General features: G+C 47.8%; 1 protein-coding gene across 2 annotated transcripts in view; it reads right to left on the reverse strand.

Moving 5' to 3' along the window:
• Positions 1 to 15206, reverse strand: part of FLRT2 (fibronectin leucine rich transmembrane protein 2) — a 97529-nt gene extending 82323 nt beyond the window's left edge. Inside the window, exon 1 of one of the 2 annotated variants that reach the window (XM_041758937.1) lies at positions 14677 to 15206. The gene's annotated coding sequence lies outside the window, so the exon portion shown is untranslated. Of the gene's footprint in view, positions 1 to 11122; positions 11254 to 14676 lie in introns of those variants that run through there. The other variant, XM_041758936.1, reaches the window with a different exon arrangement.
• Between the last annotated feature and the right edge of the window lie 276 nt (positions 15207 to 15482).

Genomic DNA, 15482 nt, shown 5'->3' on the forward strand with positions numbered 1-15482 from the left:
CCCTGGCCTCCTCAGATATCTCCATCAGGAAATAATGTGCCTGAGATAAAATCAACAGCATAAAGGCAAAGGGAAGAAAAAAAAAACTGAAAGAAAGTGCAAACGCACAAAATTTTCACACGTTCTTTGCTTTGCCCTCTTTAATTATACCAAGAAAGATACAGAGTTAATGCTATGAGTTAAATGTCTCCTTCTATGGTTAACCATATCTGAGCGCACATCTACTTAAGTGATGGTTCCACTCAGTGCCAGAAGATTTATCTTCAAGTGGAATGATTTCTTCTCTAAACAGATCTTCCTGTTTGGCAACTGAATTGCCTCATGTGTGGTTTGGAGTGCTTGATGCTGATCAAAATTGGGTTAACCAGCAGGCACTGACCTGACAAGCCTGCTTAGAGGAAGGTAGAAAGGTGGTGGTTGTATTTTCCCCCCATTGGGCAACCAATCTATAGGAATGAAAACACACTTCTGAGGAAGGAGTGCCTATCACTAGATTATGAATCTTATTGTCTTCAGGATTGGCCAGCCCAATTATGCATCTATTCATTCAATTACATTTGTGCAGAAGCCAGTACACCTGCCATTACTGTCAACCCAAGGGAGATGGAATGAATAAGCCACGGGTCTTAGAATCCAGTGAAAAGACAGACATTAAAATAGACATATTATAGGACAACATGAGCAGAGAAATAACAAAGGTACACAAAATGCTGTAGAAGCCCAGAGAAAGGAGTGAGTAATTTTCATTGGGAGAGAAGGTGACATTCGTGCGGGTCTTAAAGGAAAAGAGTTGGCCAAATGGAGAGTGAGAGGTTATATTCTGCATAAAGGATAAGCAGCTAAGCATCAAGAGGCCATGCCTTGTCATGAATGTGGGTGCAGGAGATGGGTGCTTTGAGAACGAGGCTTGAGTGATGGTTTGAGACCCAGACGGTCATGGATCTCACATGTCGCGATGACATGTTTGGATGGGCATAATCCAGAGGCACAGGGAATCTGAGTGGTATGACTACGGTAGTATAATTCGGTTTGTAGCAGAGGAATTGTGAATAGTTTAAAGGACACAGATGCATGGTGGCAGCATCACACAGGAGACCGTGGCTACCAAGAGAGAAGCCAGCCCTGATGTCTGGCCTCTCAGAAGATTCTTTACGAGAACAGCTGGGCTAAAGGAAGCAACATTTCCTGTGACAAAATACACAGAAAAAAATTATGTCAGAAATTCATGAATGACTATACATGAGATGATTATAAAACTACAGAGTCTCTGGGTCAGAAAAACTTCTAAAAATTATGGAGGTCAGTAAACTCCAGTCCTGGGAGGTTTTGTGCATCCATATTTCCCAGGCTTCATCACGGGCTTAAGGAATCAGAACCTCTCAGCCTAGGGCCCAGGAACTTGGATTTTTAACCAACGTCTCCAGTTAATTTCGGCGGGTGAGTCAAGTTTGGACAAAGGTGTCTCTAGGTCGACCCATCAGATGTCTTGATGCTCAAGGATGTGGTCTTCATTGAAAGAATATCCCAAATGCCAAAACAGCATGGTGCTTGGCACATGGTAAGGATTCAACTTTTGTCAAATCCTTGGTTACCAGCGTGTGACTAGAACGGATGTCTGTCGTGCATTCCTTCGAGACTCAGAGATTATTAGACTTGAGTTTTAAATTCCACTGCTGTCAGCACTCTTGGACTTGTTCCTTACCTATTTGAGCAAAAGAATTTTTTAAAAAACTATTTTCCAAAGAATTTTAATCTCTCTTACATGCTCTAAAGTAGCAAAACAAAGTCTTACTGTTTTACGCTGGGTGGAATGTTGGTTCGGAAGCTACTTACTGAGATGCTAACACTTTACAAAATATACTCTAGTGCCTGCTTCTCTCTGCTCCCATTTGGGTAATTATATGTATATATATTACATTATCTATTACGTGATCTTACCAGGAAAACCTGTCTGTGTTTCTGGACTTGGAGTCTGGGACATGCCTAACATCTTATTAAATATAACTGCGTAATAGCAAAAAAATGTACAGATTCATAGTGGAAAGCAAAACCTATATTTTAATTGTTGAGTAGAAAGCAAAGGAAAAAAATTATACTACGTATTCAACCAATTACAATGATAAAGGAAAAATAATTCCAGCACTGTGTATTTTGACCAATGCCTTTGAGAGCTGCATTTGTTCAGAGTATCTTCCATAGAAGTAGTTAGAAATCCTTTTACTTAAATTCACTGAAAGTTACTTCCTAAAAGAAGTATTTCCAGGGCACCTGGGTGGCTCCGTGATTGAGTGTCTGCCTTTGGCTCATGTGGAGATCCCAGGGTCCTGGGGAGCCTGCTTCTCTCTTCTCTGACTCTCTCTCTCTCTGTGTGTGTCTCTCACGAATAAATAAATAAATAAATAAATAAATAAATAAATAAATAAATAAAATCTAAAAAAAAGAAGTATTTCCACATTAAACTGATAATCCAGTAGCATCATTCTGATTCAGACATGGAGCATTGTACCAGCAAGGTACAATCATTCCCTAATGCAAACTAAGTGCTATATAAACATGACAATAATTTACATGTTCATCTCCTACAGTAAAATACTTGCGTGACCCTGCCAAGAGTCATGTGTGAGATGAACTGCGTGAAACAAGTATTTAAAATTCATTCTGATAAAAATCTCTGTGCACAGGCAAAGACAGTGATAACCACAGTGCACCTGTCATAGTGTAGACACAGCACTCGTTGCAAGCTGCAGGCATTGGCCGCCCATGGAAAGGGGCACAGGGGTGAACAGGATTGTGTGCAGAAGCACTCCTACACCGTCGGAGCCTATGTTTTCAATGAACAACAACAATGACAACAACGACAGCAAACCACAATTTAGACAGGGCCCGGCTGACACCGCTTTCTGCTTCCCCAAACTGAGTGAGTCCTCTTTTCTGTTCTCACTCCCTTTTCCATCTCCTATCACCCCAGCAGCCTGCTCTATATACTACCAGCTCTGAGCTCATTCTGCCACCGTATGAGGTGCTTATTTCCTTTGCTGTCCTTTTCATGCTCTGTTACATGCATAAATACCGAAATTTTCTTTAGCAGGAGAGGCTATACCCTGTTAGTGAAGAGGTTCAAGGGGTCCAAAGCCTTTTTTTGGGGATTCCAGAGAAATGGCAAAGGTGTTTGCTGAAGGGGAAAGTAACATCGTGGAATCATTAACATTTCGGAGACAGAAGGATCCGCGGTCAGCATTTATTAAGCCTCTACTGTATACCAGACAGGCAGACATTTTAGGCTAGACACAAAGATTAAAAGACATTTAAAGATGTGTCGAAGTTTACCAAATTAACAAGTGACACAGCCAGCACGAGAACCTGAGACAAAGTCTCTCCAAACATAAAACTTTCTTCCTTAACACGATGTATTCCCAGCACACTTATCAGGATTGACCGTCCTCTGTCATGTACAAACCAAATGCAGTTAGGTTTGGCATCTCCCTCTCTCCTTCTCAGCCTAGACAGCCCCAGAAAAGATCCCAGAAAGATCCCAGGATCTAGACCGATCCCAGGTGGAGGGATCCTGCATTGTCTCTCCAGTCTCCCTCTGTGCCTGGCATACAGTAAGCGTTAAAAATCACCTCTTGGTGATTTGGATGAATGGAAAAGCTTACTTTATCATCTGGTGTGTACCCTCTGCCTCGAAAAGAATCATGTCTCCTTCATGAGTTCCAAGCCATTCACACAAAAATAAATTCCCCCTTTGCATTTTGTTCTTTTCTTTATTCAGAGTTTCCTTAGGACCTATCTGGAAAAGAAAATGTCCAATTAAAAATAACTTGGGCTATCTCATCCTTCTATTCTGTTAGGAACATATGGGCTAAATTAGCACCACCAAGCTTAGGAATAGAATAAGTACCCCCTCCCGTGGTATCCAAGACTTAGATTTGTTTGTGCATTTCTGACTCCCCACACATATACCTCCAAACTCTTCTTGTTTTATTAGCAGAACTCTTCAGAGCAGTATGTTTCAGGCAAGCATTTTTCTTCTTCAAGTATTATTACTGTATCATTCAGCACTGCCAGGATAAAAAGCACTCAGATTAATTTTGCCAAACTACAAAAGTAATTTGTCACGCAAAAATAGAGTTATGTGGCCAGGTACTTTACAATGTATTGCAAAAATTCTCATCAACTTAAAAAAAGGGGGGGGGCAAGTGTCAGAACTTTGGCAAATAGTAAGTCAGAAATGGAAAAGAATGCTATTAGATACACGTGGTCATACATCCAAATAACGGATAAAAACATTCCTTCTGATCAAGAATCACAACCTAATCATACATTTTATAAATACACTTCACATACGCATGTGTTTTCTGCAAGCTTCATTTAAGCAACCATAAAATGATTAAAAATTAACCTTTACAAAGACCTACATGTATACAAATCAGGAAAGTAAAATAAACATGCTCACTCTTGGAACATTTAAAATTAAAACCACCTCAGATTGGACAATTAGAAAAATGCAACTGAACAAAGTATGGAAAAATAAGTTGTAAAATATGGCCCCACAAGGGTTTTGTGATACTAACAATGTCAAAATAAGGCCAAGCTTTGGGGTATGTCGGTTTTATAATAAATCAAGGCTTTCCATTCATTAAGAATGAGCTCCGGAGGTCTCCCACACTAAAAAGGCAGTTTTTTGCACCAGCCCGCCTCATGTTGCAAAACCAACGTTTTAAACATCATCCTATATTCTATTAAGGGCTTGTGTTTTTGTGAAAGGTAACTTGGATGGCTAGAGTATAAACCCAGCCAAAAAGAGAAACAATCTTACTGCAGGGAATGTGGATGGTTTCTCCTCAAAAGAGCCCCAGTGGAATCCATTTGTGATAAATTCAGTTTCCAACATCAAGCCAATCTGTCAAGGATGGAAAGTCTGGCCCCTGCACAGATCTCACCCTAATTACTCTTGATCCTTGAAAAAAATACCTTCATCAAAACAGAGCAAACTCACAAAGGAAGACAAGGCACCATGAGATGGATGGAAGAAATGATGTAGAGGGCCACCAGACACTTTACTGCTTGGCTAATACCCCACTGTATTCACAAAAGCCAAAGTTCCTGGAGGCCAGGCCACTCTCTCTGTCTTAGTACAAGACTTAAAACTATCCTGGCATATGACAGTCCTGCAGGGATAAATTTTATCAATCTGAATAATGCATCTTTATAGGAATATAACACTGTATGATTATCAAGGTATTTTCCCACACATTAATCTCTTCTTACCCTGCAACGACCCTGTTGAACCCTGCAGAAAGGAAATTAAGTCTCTGGGAGATTAAGTAATTTGTCCAAGGTCAGAAATGTACAAAGGAGTGTGCTGACATGAGAATGCAAGTTTTCTCTATATAAACACATATTTTCTTTCTTCCAAAACAACCTCCCTACTGCTCACTCCCCACTACAGTTTAGGTCCCAAATCACAAGGCCTACATCAGAAAATTATACTCATCCATAAGAGGAAAACTTGTATCTACTATAATGATGGGGGGATAATGAAATGCTATTTTTTTTTACGACTACATAGTTATGTAATTGAAATAATTGTTACTCTCTCAATAAAAAAAAAATCCAACTGATCATTTCGGGTGGGTTGGTAAAAGAAGAAACTTATAAACTGTACCTGGAGAATACATCTAGGTGACTAAGCATAATATTCATAATTTTGTGCAAAGCCAAGTGGTCTCAAGGAGAACTTCTCAAGCAAAAGCCATAGGTAGCCTTCAACTTGTTTGGCTCCAGTTATTATTATTGTTTTCCAGTTATTTATCCAATGAGAGGCTAGGCTAATAAGCTTTCTCAGACCAACTCACAAAGGTGGTTGTGAGCAATAAAACCCTGCATATGATAACTGGGAAAGGCAAGAGAGATAGGCCTAGTAAGGCTGGGTATGGATCAGTTTCATCCTTCAGGGACTAAAGAGAATTTCCTGGAACCTCCAGGGAGTAGAACCATCCATTCTACTCCCATTGCCTTCAATTCCTCTTTAGCTATGAGGGATATCAGAATTCCCTGCATTATTTCCTTCTTCAAAATATTTCAGTCCAAGTTCTGGAGCAAAGGGGGAGAGGAACTATCACAGAGGCTATTTTGACACTGGATTTTCATGAAAAGTGATGCCCATAGGCAGCTGGGGCTGAGAGTGACACCAGCACATGGACCTATTTCGGGATTGATATGAGTCTAATGTTTTCCATTCAGCTCATGACCTCTGTTGACTTCAAGGGACACTATATTTGTGAACAGACTTTGGGAGCCACTGTTCTTTCACTCTCTGTGGAAGAGGGTTTCAATATTCCAAGGACCTCATAGCATCTATGAACTGTGAGAGCTGATGCTTTTTGGTGGGTTTAAATCCAAAAGCCCTCAGGTTCTTAAAAGGTTCAGATGGAAGATGCTTTTATCTGTGTCTTGAAAGCTCTAATAAAAAGAACTGAAATATAACACATGACCCGTGAACTGAGGGGGACAGGGGACCTTTTGCCAAGTTCCCTGCACATTCCCTTAAAAGCAACCTGGGAAGAAAGTGAGAAAAACTGCTCAGCTCTAATGAGCACCTAATGGGTACGAGCACCAGAGATTTATTTTTGTGAATGCTTCAAAAAATGGCTGAGGTCTTTAACCACTAAACTGCCGGAAAATGTGTGGCCTTATTAGGCATCAGCAGAATAACTGACCAGTGTTTGAGGATCATGAATGTGGCCTTTTGACTTCCCAAAGTACACAAGGATATTTTCTTTTGACTTTCCCTTATTACAGATCCATAAAAACGACACTGCTTTGTTCAGGAGACTCGGGACACATGGTGCTGCATGCTTCTGCAGAAACACATCCCACATTAAATTAAGTTAGAGGTGGTATTTGAAAAATAAATAAATAACGGAGTTCCAATTCACTGCAAATGGTACAGGAGGCCAGTAAGTGGGAAGCCTACAAGAGAAGGACTTCTTTTAGAAAGATGTTTTACAGGACTTTTTCTGCATCATTAACTCTTCTGGAATCCTGAATATAGCATGATGAATTTCCCTAAAAAAAGTAGCTACTGTTTAATTTTGAATCACTTCAAAGAGCCTCAGTAGAAGGAATCAAAGAAAACCAAAAAGACCAGTAGATGTAAAATTCGCCAAGAAAAAAAAAAAAAAACATGAAGGTTCTAACAGATTTTGAGCATGTACTGAAAATACCACTGATTATTTTGCTAATACAGTGTTTTACTGTTCCATGTGGCTGAAATAAGTCTCTGTATTCATCGGAACACAGGATATTTTTATTACAATATTTGTGTCATAGCTCTTTAAAAGGAAACGTATTTAAAATCTTGAAAAGAATCTCTGTCTTAAAATGGTTCTTGATGTGTAGGTGAGTGCATGCGTTTTACTACAAACAGATACTTAATTGGAGTTCGTATTGCTAAAAAGAGTAAAGAGATACAGGCAGTCTTAGTCCTGTCCCCAATACGTAGTTCTAGAAAAAAAATACATAATTTTTAAAAAGCCAAGCAATTTGGAAGGTGGGGAAAGGAAAGAAAGTTGGCTGAGGTATTATAATGGTTGTTTAATCATCATCATCACCATCATCATCATCATCATCACTGGTCTTTAAAAATGGCTTTTACATAAAACCTTCCCAAGGGAAAAGAAAGAAAACCTCCTAAAAATTCCACATCCCTGAACACCACTACATCAAAAACCATCTGGAAAACGTCAGATAATGGTATCCACCCACCTAAGAAATTCAGTAAACTTTGTCTTCAATTACCGTTTAGAATAATCAACTCAAATTGAAATTTCAATTTGAAAACCCTCAGAAGACAAAGCTGGGATTAGGAATCAGATTTTAAAAGTCTCCTTAAAAGACCATCTGTTTATAGACACCCTTCTCACATCCCACCTCGTCCTTGATCTGTACCATAAGTTCACAGCAGAAGCACAGCTGAATTTAAAGACATACACACACGGCTACTATGAAGTCTAGTTATCACATGTATGTTCTGAGCTTGTCTCACGTTTCCCTTGTTATGTAAGCACTTAGGGGCAATAAAATTTCACTTACATCCAGCAGCATTGTGAGTCTAAAAACATTAGTCTATCTGACTGTACAATCCTTTTCCTGGCAGTGGGTAGCACTGGTATTTTATTTATATTGATCATATTGTCGATGCTCTATGGAATAACCAGTTAGTAGCCTATTAGCCTGTAACGTTTTATTACTTGTTGTTAAATATCATTACCCATACTGAATTCCACATTAGAAAAATCAGGTTTGAAAATCTCAATATTCAGAAAGAACTACAGAGCTGTTGGGGTCCCCCCCCACACACACTCACCACATAACCTGCAAACTGATGAGAAGAAAGAAAAACAATGAGTATCCACTTCTCACAGATAGAGGTCACTAATGGACTGAATTTGAATCACAGTGGCAGCAACCACAAAGTTATTAGAGTGATCTAGAGAAAAATGAACTTGAAATTAAAGTGAAAATACCTAAAGATGATGATTATTCAGAAAAGTCTGACCCGAATAGAAATAAAATTGTCACCTTGACCTTTTTTTAAATCTTCTGAACACTGAGAAAAACCAAGAGCCCCCCTGCCCTTTGCTGTTTGTTTGTCTATTTATTTAATTATTTATTTAATTTTCCTTCAGAAACTGCTGATCGCAGAAGCAGCAATTCTTCCTTTTAGGGTACGAGACTGAGGAGTCAAACTAGATCAGATATTCGCACTGAGTCTCTACAGGATAAGGCTTCTGGACATACATACTTGAGCCTTTCTTGAAACCACAGCTTCAAACTGGGATGATATAAGGTTGCTTCAGGGAGATATGTCTAAATCCTAAATCAAACTCTCCAGCAGGCTAGAATATAAATGTAACGGGCATCAGAGGAGGTTCAAATTAGATCCAGCCGGTCAAAGTCAAACTCGGATAAGATCACATCATCTGAAACCTAGCATATTGGGGAAAAATCATGACTGCCTAGGGGACCTCAAGGCAGCCCAGCATGGTGTCATTTGGGAATCTACTTTCTTCTGTTAAAAGCATCCCCTGGAATTTCTAAAACTGCAGTGAAACTACTGAAGTGTTAAGACATGGGCTTTAAAAAAAAAAAAAAAAAGCATTCTTTCCATGCTAGGTTTGTAATAGGTTCTGCTACACAGCTAGCCCAATTCTTTCTACAGTTTCGTGTACCTACTGGCAGAGACATGGAATAATGCTCAAAATTTCATCTTCCAACCTCCTCCACTCAGATATTTGCAACTCAACATGACAGTATGGCGCTACACCGACACCAGCGATTATCACAGATTCTTAAATGGTTTAACCCTATCCTGTTTGGGGGTTTTGAGCAGGGGAGAAAGAAAAGTTGTATTTGTGGGAGCAATAACATCACAGGGAAATAAGCAACTTTTCTTCTATCATGGTGGCCTGTCGATCTTATATATCTTGGTGCATATGGTTTAGTGATTAAAAAAAAAAAAAGTCCCGTTCTAACACTTTAGACACTGACCTAAAATTTTGCATTCATACTGCAACAACCAAATACATCCCTGGACGAATGCCAACCTGCATTCTATTCCCTCAAAATGTTTGGGGGATCCTTTCATTGGAGACTTAGGAAGGTCATATCGCTTAAATCCACAGACAATAGGGGTTCCTATATGGAAGCTAGCCTACATATTAGCTTTTGGCTGGGGGAAGTTAGACATAATAAATTTAGCAATAAGCCTGTGCGAAAGGGGACATGCCCCAAAGCTCCCTGAAACCCTGTGTGATTTAAGAGCCTCCCAGCTGAGTGGGAAGCAATAGCTCCCATTTAGATAGGGCTTTGCATAGCAAATGCAGCATGTGAAGAAATCTAATCAGCACCTTGCACTCCTGCGCGAGCATTTACACGGATTTGTGCCTTGCACTTGATTAGCTTACTGCAAGCTTTACAAGAGATTCCCTCCACCGAAATTAATCAAAAGCTCTTGGAGAAGGCTTTCCATTTACTAGAGAAGTCAAGATGAGCTTCCAGGTGAATAAATAATGATCCTAATAATGATGACAGCAGCAGCAAACATTGAGCTGCTCTGAAACTGGGCTGGGGGACAGGGGACCGTGGAGAGTTAGGGCTGGAATCTCTCTGTAGCTCTCTGAGGGAAAAGCTGGAGCTATTTTCTTAGTTAGCCTAAGTAAGGCTGCTGTTAGGAAACGTGACCGTGTTCTCTCTCGGCTGCTCCTGGCCTCAAGTGCACGCACGCGACCACTCACTGCCCCACACACACCACGGGTGGAACATCAAGGAACACCTGGCCTCTCTCCGCAACACCACCAACCACCCCCTAACACACACACACGCACACACACACACACACACAATCGCTGCAAATCCACGTCGCCCATGGCTAATGCATTTCATCTCATCCTGCAATAAAAAAAATGTGACTTCTAAAGTTTTTATTTTATGACGCCAGAAGGTGAAAGGAAGGAGGGAGAAAGGGAAGGCTTCGGATGTCAAAGGCAGGAAAGGCAAAATTTTCCCTTTACTTGAAATTCTCTCTCTCTCTCACACACACACACACACATTCAGATTTGCTTTCCTGCACCACCTAAACGAGGTGGGCGAGTGGGAGTGAGTTCCTCTCATTTTTAAAAGATGCAAAATAAGGCTGAGAGAGAGAGAGAGAGGGTGAAGGTGAGGAGGTGAGGGTGGGAGTGAGTGAAATCCATGCATCACCCCCCCCCCCACACACACACACACACACACACACCGAGGAACACTAAAGCCCCTGAATCCACATTCTCCGTTTCCAGCCCGCTACAGGAGGAGGCCCCAGCTGGGGCCGAGGGTTCTCCTCCATCCCCGCGGAGCCCCACCTCCCTGCCCAGCTGCCCGCCGAGAGCAGAGACGCCCCACGGGTCCCCTGACCTGCCTGGAGAGCTCCGCGCGCCAGGTGCCCAGCCCCAGGATCCCCAACTTCGCCTCCCTCCCACTTTCGCTCGGAGCCGGCGAGCGGCTGGAAGGCGCCGCCGGGGCGCGGGAGCTCCGCGGCGGGGCTTGGAAGGGGCGGAGGGTTGGGGGCGCGCGTTACCTGCGGAGAGTCTCCAGGTCTCCTCCGGGCCCCGCTGGTCCTCTGGCTCAGCGCCGCGTCCTCCCCCAGATCCAAACTTTTGCCGGGTCCTCCGGGTGGCGGCGGCGGCGACGGTGGCGGCTGCCGGAGCCCGGGCTGCTCGCCCGCAGCGTGGAGGCGCGGGGGTGCGGAGGCCGGAGCCTCAGGGCGGCCGGAGCCCCTGCGCCCCGCTCGCCTAGCTCGCTCTCGCCGGTGGCGGCTACGGGGCCGCGGCATCGTCCCCCCCCGTCCTCCGCCACCGCCGCCTCCAGCGCTCGGGCATGCCACTCTCTCGGCTGCGGCCCCGCGGCCCCCGCCTGCCCGCCTCCCCTGCCTCCCCCTCCGCCTCCGCCTCCGCCTCCGCCTCCGCCGAGCCTCGAGTCCCGGGAGCAGCGGAGCGAGCGGGGAAGGCAGCGGAGAGAGAGAACCCGCAGCGCCGGGGCTCCCCAGGGGCGCAGGACCTCGAGGGGCGGCCGGAGAGGCCGGCGGGCGCGCCTGGGGCGCCGGGGGCGCTGCGGGGAGCCCGGAGCGGGGAGCCCGGAGCCGGGAGCCCGGAGCGGGGCTGCGCGGGGGCTGCGCTGGGGGTGCGCGGGGGCGGGCGCGGGGCTCGCTCCGAGGGCTGCGCCCGCCCGGCGTGGGTCCCGAGGCTGCTCCCACCTCACTGCTGCCGGGTCGGACGCGGCCGGGCTAATGTAGACGCCGCGGCCCCCACCGCCACCCCCACCCCCGCTGACACCCCCGGGAGATGTTTACAGTAAGGAATCCGCGGGGTCCCCGGCGCGGCTCCCGCGCTCCTCCCCGCGCTCCGTCCCCCGCGCTCTGGCGCGCTCTTTCTCTGTCCCCCTCCTTCCCTCCCTCCCTCCCTCCCTCTCGGAGTCCCTCCCACATTTCTGGTTTAAAGAAGGCTTGGGAGGCGCGGCTGCAACCCTAAGCTTTCCAAGAGGCAAAGTCAGACTCCGGTGTTTAACCCTCTCGTCCCCGAGCGGCGTTGCCGAGGCCCGGGCCAGCGCCGCGGAGGCCACCCCGACCGCGCGCGCCCGCCCTCTGCAGCCGGCGCCACCCACCCCCGCTCTTAGGGCCCGCGCCGCCGCCGAGCGCTGAAAGTCGGTTTCCCCCCGCCCGCCGCGGCTCCGCAGCACCTATTACTTAGACCCCCGAGAAATGATCGAAACGCGCATTTTAGAGAGTCAAAATACAGCAAGTCTCTCAACCCAAGATGGCGTTATTTTAAATGGAGGCAACCCTGGTGATCTGCGCCCCCCCTGCATCTCCCCACACACCCTATATCACCCATTAAGTCCCTGATCCCGGACCTTATGAAATAACTTTAATTGGAAAAAGAATCCGAAGTTTCACGTGATTATTTTGAACACCTATTTTCTCCCTTCACTCTGGCTGCTGGAAAAAAAAAAAGAAAGAAAGAAAGAAAGAAAGAAAGAAAAAGAAAGAAAAGGTTGTTCACCACCACCACCACCCCCCCACCCCCCCACCCCCCAGATTACAAGGAACAACTAAATTCAGCCTCAAAGATTCAGGAACCAGACTTGACAGCCAAAGGAGGCTGGTTTGTACACAGGCAACGTTTCCACTTCGCAACCTCTTTGCAAAGGTTAAAGAGCAATGCAAGAAAACCAGGTGCACGTCTCTTTCTTGGAAACCAGATTTTAAGAGGTTCTGGTTTTCTCCTCTCCTTGCATTGCCGCGCCTCCTGCCTCCAGTAAGTTGCTGTCATGTTTTAACAAGTCTGCGGAGAGGCTGCGTGTGAACAGAAGAGGGAGAGCGAGCTCGCGCCAAGCTCCAGGCTGCGCCCGGGCGCGCCGTCGGCGAGGCCACGCGAGAAGCAAACGGCGAGCCCCACACCAGCCCGGGGCCAACTCTCCGGGGACACGCGGCGTCGTCGCCGTCCAAGGGTTGGGCAGGGGCGGTGCCCAGCACGGGGCTCTGGAGGATTTCCCCGTCCTCAGTGCAAAGCCTGAGTCACTTGGCACAACTTTCCCAATTGTTTTTATTTCCTTCGCATCCCTGTTGTGTCTACCACCTTCGCGTATTTGAGCGCCTTGGTCGTGTCAAAAACGACTTGGAGAAACGCCCCAGATGCCTCCCCAGCACGAGCCACGCACGGATCCACCCAGACGCACGGCCCGGACGCGCTGGCACACGCGCGCACACACACACACACACGACCTGGGTTCGTGCCCGCGGGTCGCTGGTCCTGGTGCATTAGGCAAAGTGGCCAGGAAAATACTGTGATTTACAGCTACATGCAGAGCCTCTCCTGCCCCCAAACTCAGTGCGTGACTAACAGACATCCAGAGGAGGAGGGGGCGCGCGGCGGGAGAAGTTAATTGGACTAGGACAGACGTGCAGTGCCATCTTGCTGGGAGGTTCCAGGAGCGAGGCGCCAGCGACCACAGCCACGGTGGCCTCCACCTCCACCAGCAGCTGCTGCTGCTGGCCGGAGCCCCACGCGATCCAAGAGTTTCCAGGGCATCCAGTGAGAGTCCAGGCGGCCCCAGTCACCCTCTTCCCCCCATACTTAATTATCCCCGGTTAACACCCCGACCCCGACCCGCAACCTTGATCTCCGGCCCGATTAGAAATGAGAAGTGACCGCGCTGGCGCTGAAGGCGCGGAGACGAGCCCCGGACTGGTCAGCGCGGCGGAGGGATCTTTCCAGGCGACTCGGGGCCCGCGCGGGGACGGGATGGCAGCTCTGCTCCCGCCCTCCTCGCCGCCGCCAGGCCCCCGGCTCTGGGGCGCGGGTGGGCGGGGGGCAGGAGCTTTCCGCCCCCCTCTCCGCGGCGGGCGCACGCGGCTCCGCGGCCGCAGCCCAACTCCAGCCCCAAGAGCCGGCTGCGCCTTCCTCGCCCCCGCGGGCGCGCGGGGAGGGCGCGCGGGCCGGGGCTCAGGGCAGGGCCCCCGAAGACCAGCTAGGGCTGGAGAAAGACTTGGTTTTGGAAAAAGTAGCCCCCTCCCCAACTCGAAGGAAAACGCAAGGGCATCCCCCCCCACCCCCGCATCTCCTGAGCCAGGAATCGATCCCGGATTGCGGGCAGGAGGCGGGCTGGTGGCTTTAGGTGCAACCGCTTGATAGCATCGGTGACATTATCGGCAGATGGAGTGAGCGCGGGGGTGGGGGACAGGGGGGTGTCACTCCTAGAAGTTACGGTGTTCATTCTGGGCAAGTGAGAGGCTGAATACCAGCAAGCTCAAGAAACCCCAGTTTGGGATCCATCCCCCCCCGTCCCCCCCCCAAGCCGACTGGCAACTGTGCGTTTTGACCCAGAGCTCAGTCACAAAACTCTTTAGAGGGAAGAGGTGAATTCTCCTTGCAGACAGCCCTCCCTGAAGTCCAGCGGAGAGTTAAGCAGCCTATGCTCTTTCTGGAGGAAAGAAAAAGCCAAAAGCATCCCGTCGCGATGACCACCTTAAGCTGATTCAAGAAAAAAAAAAAAAAAATGTCTATCAGACCCCAACCGCGTAGCAGCAGCCCCGGCGGTTACTGGAAACGCCCCCTGGCACCCCCGTCCCTTTACCTGGAGGCCGCCGTGGCTCCTCGCAGTGCGTTCATCCGAATCCGACCGGGTCGGGGAGGTGGAAAGGGAAGAAGCTGGCGCGGCAGCAGCGGGGCTCCCGGGGCATGGTATTGTTTTAGGGGTCACCGCCGAGGTCCCTCCTGCCCATCGTTGAGAACCGCCAACCTGATCCCGGGTCTGGGTGGACACGGCGGCGGGCGCAGCTGCTCAGACACCCCGGGCGGAGGCGGCGCAGCGCCTTGGCGCGGAGACGGGGGCCCCGATGGGCTCTGAGCGCTCCTTCTTCCGCGGCCACAACCGGAGATGCCCAGCTCGCCAAGTGACAGCGACAGGTTTCGAACGTACAACTAACTACAAGGTACCCAGCCCCAGACAGTAAGCTGCCTGCCCCCTCCCCCTTGTCTCCCTCCTACCGGGGAGGGAACTAATTTAACCCTGTGCGCGCCCTGCACTCCCCGGCGAAGCTGGAAGCGGCTGGGAAACCGCGCGCGGCGGCTCCCAGGGCGAGCGCTTTGTTCACGTGCGTTTCCAGCGGGCGTGTTGCTGTCTGGGGGCATTCGCGTGGCGAGACGCCAGGGGCAGGCTTCCAGCGCCAGACTCCGGCATGGGAAGGAGCCCTCGCTAGCGTTTCATCCGGACCAGACCCAGCCCTCGAAATCTATTTTTTGCCTCCAGTTACCAGATTTATTGAAGTTGCCAGCAAAGTTGGGTCCTATTCCTTTATTTCTTCCTCTCTCCCGTCCCTCCCTTTCCCCTACCCCCCCCCTCCTCCCCACCCCGGTATTATTTCCTTTCCTGGCGGTGCT

The sequence above is a fragment of the Vulpes lagopus genome, chromosome 6 (assembly GCF_018345385.1).
Source record: "Vulpes lagopus strain Blue_001 chromosome 6, ASM1834538v1, whole genome shotgun sequence".
Classification (NCBI taxonomy): Eukaryota; Metazoa; Chordata; class Mammalia; order Carnivora; family Canidae; genus Vulpes; species Vulpes lagopus.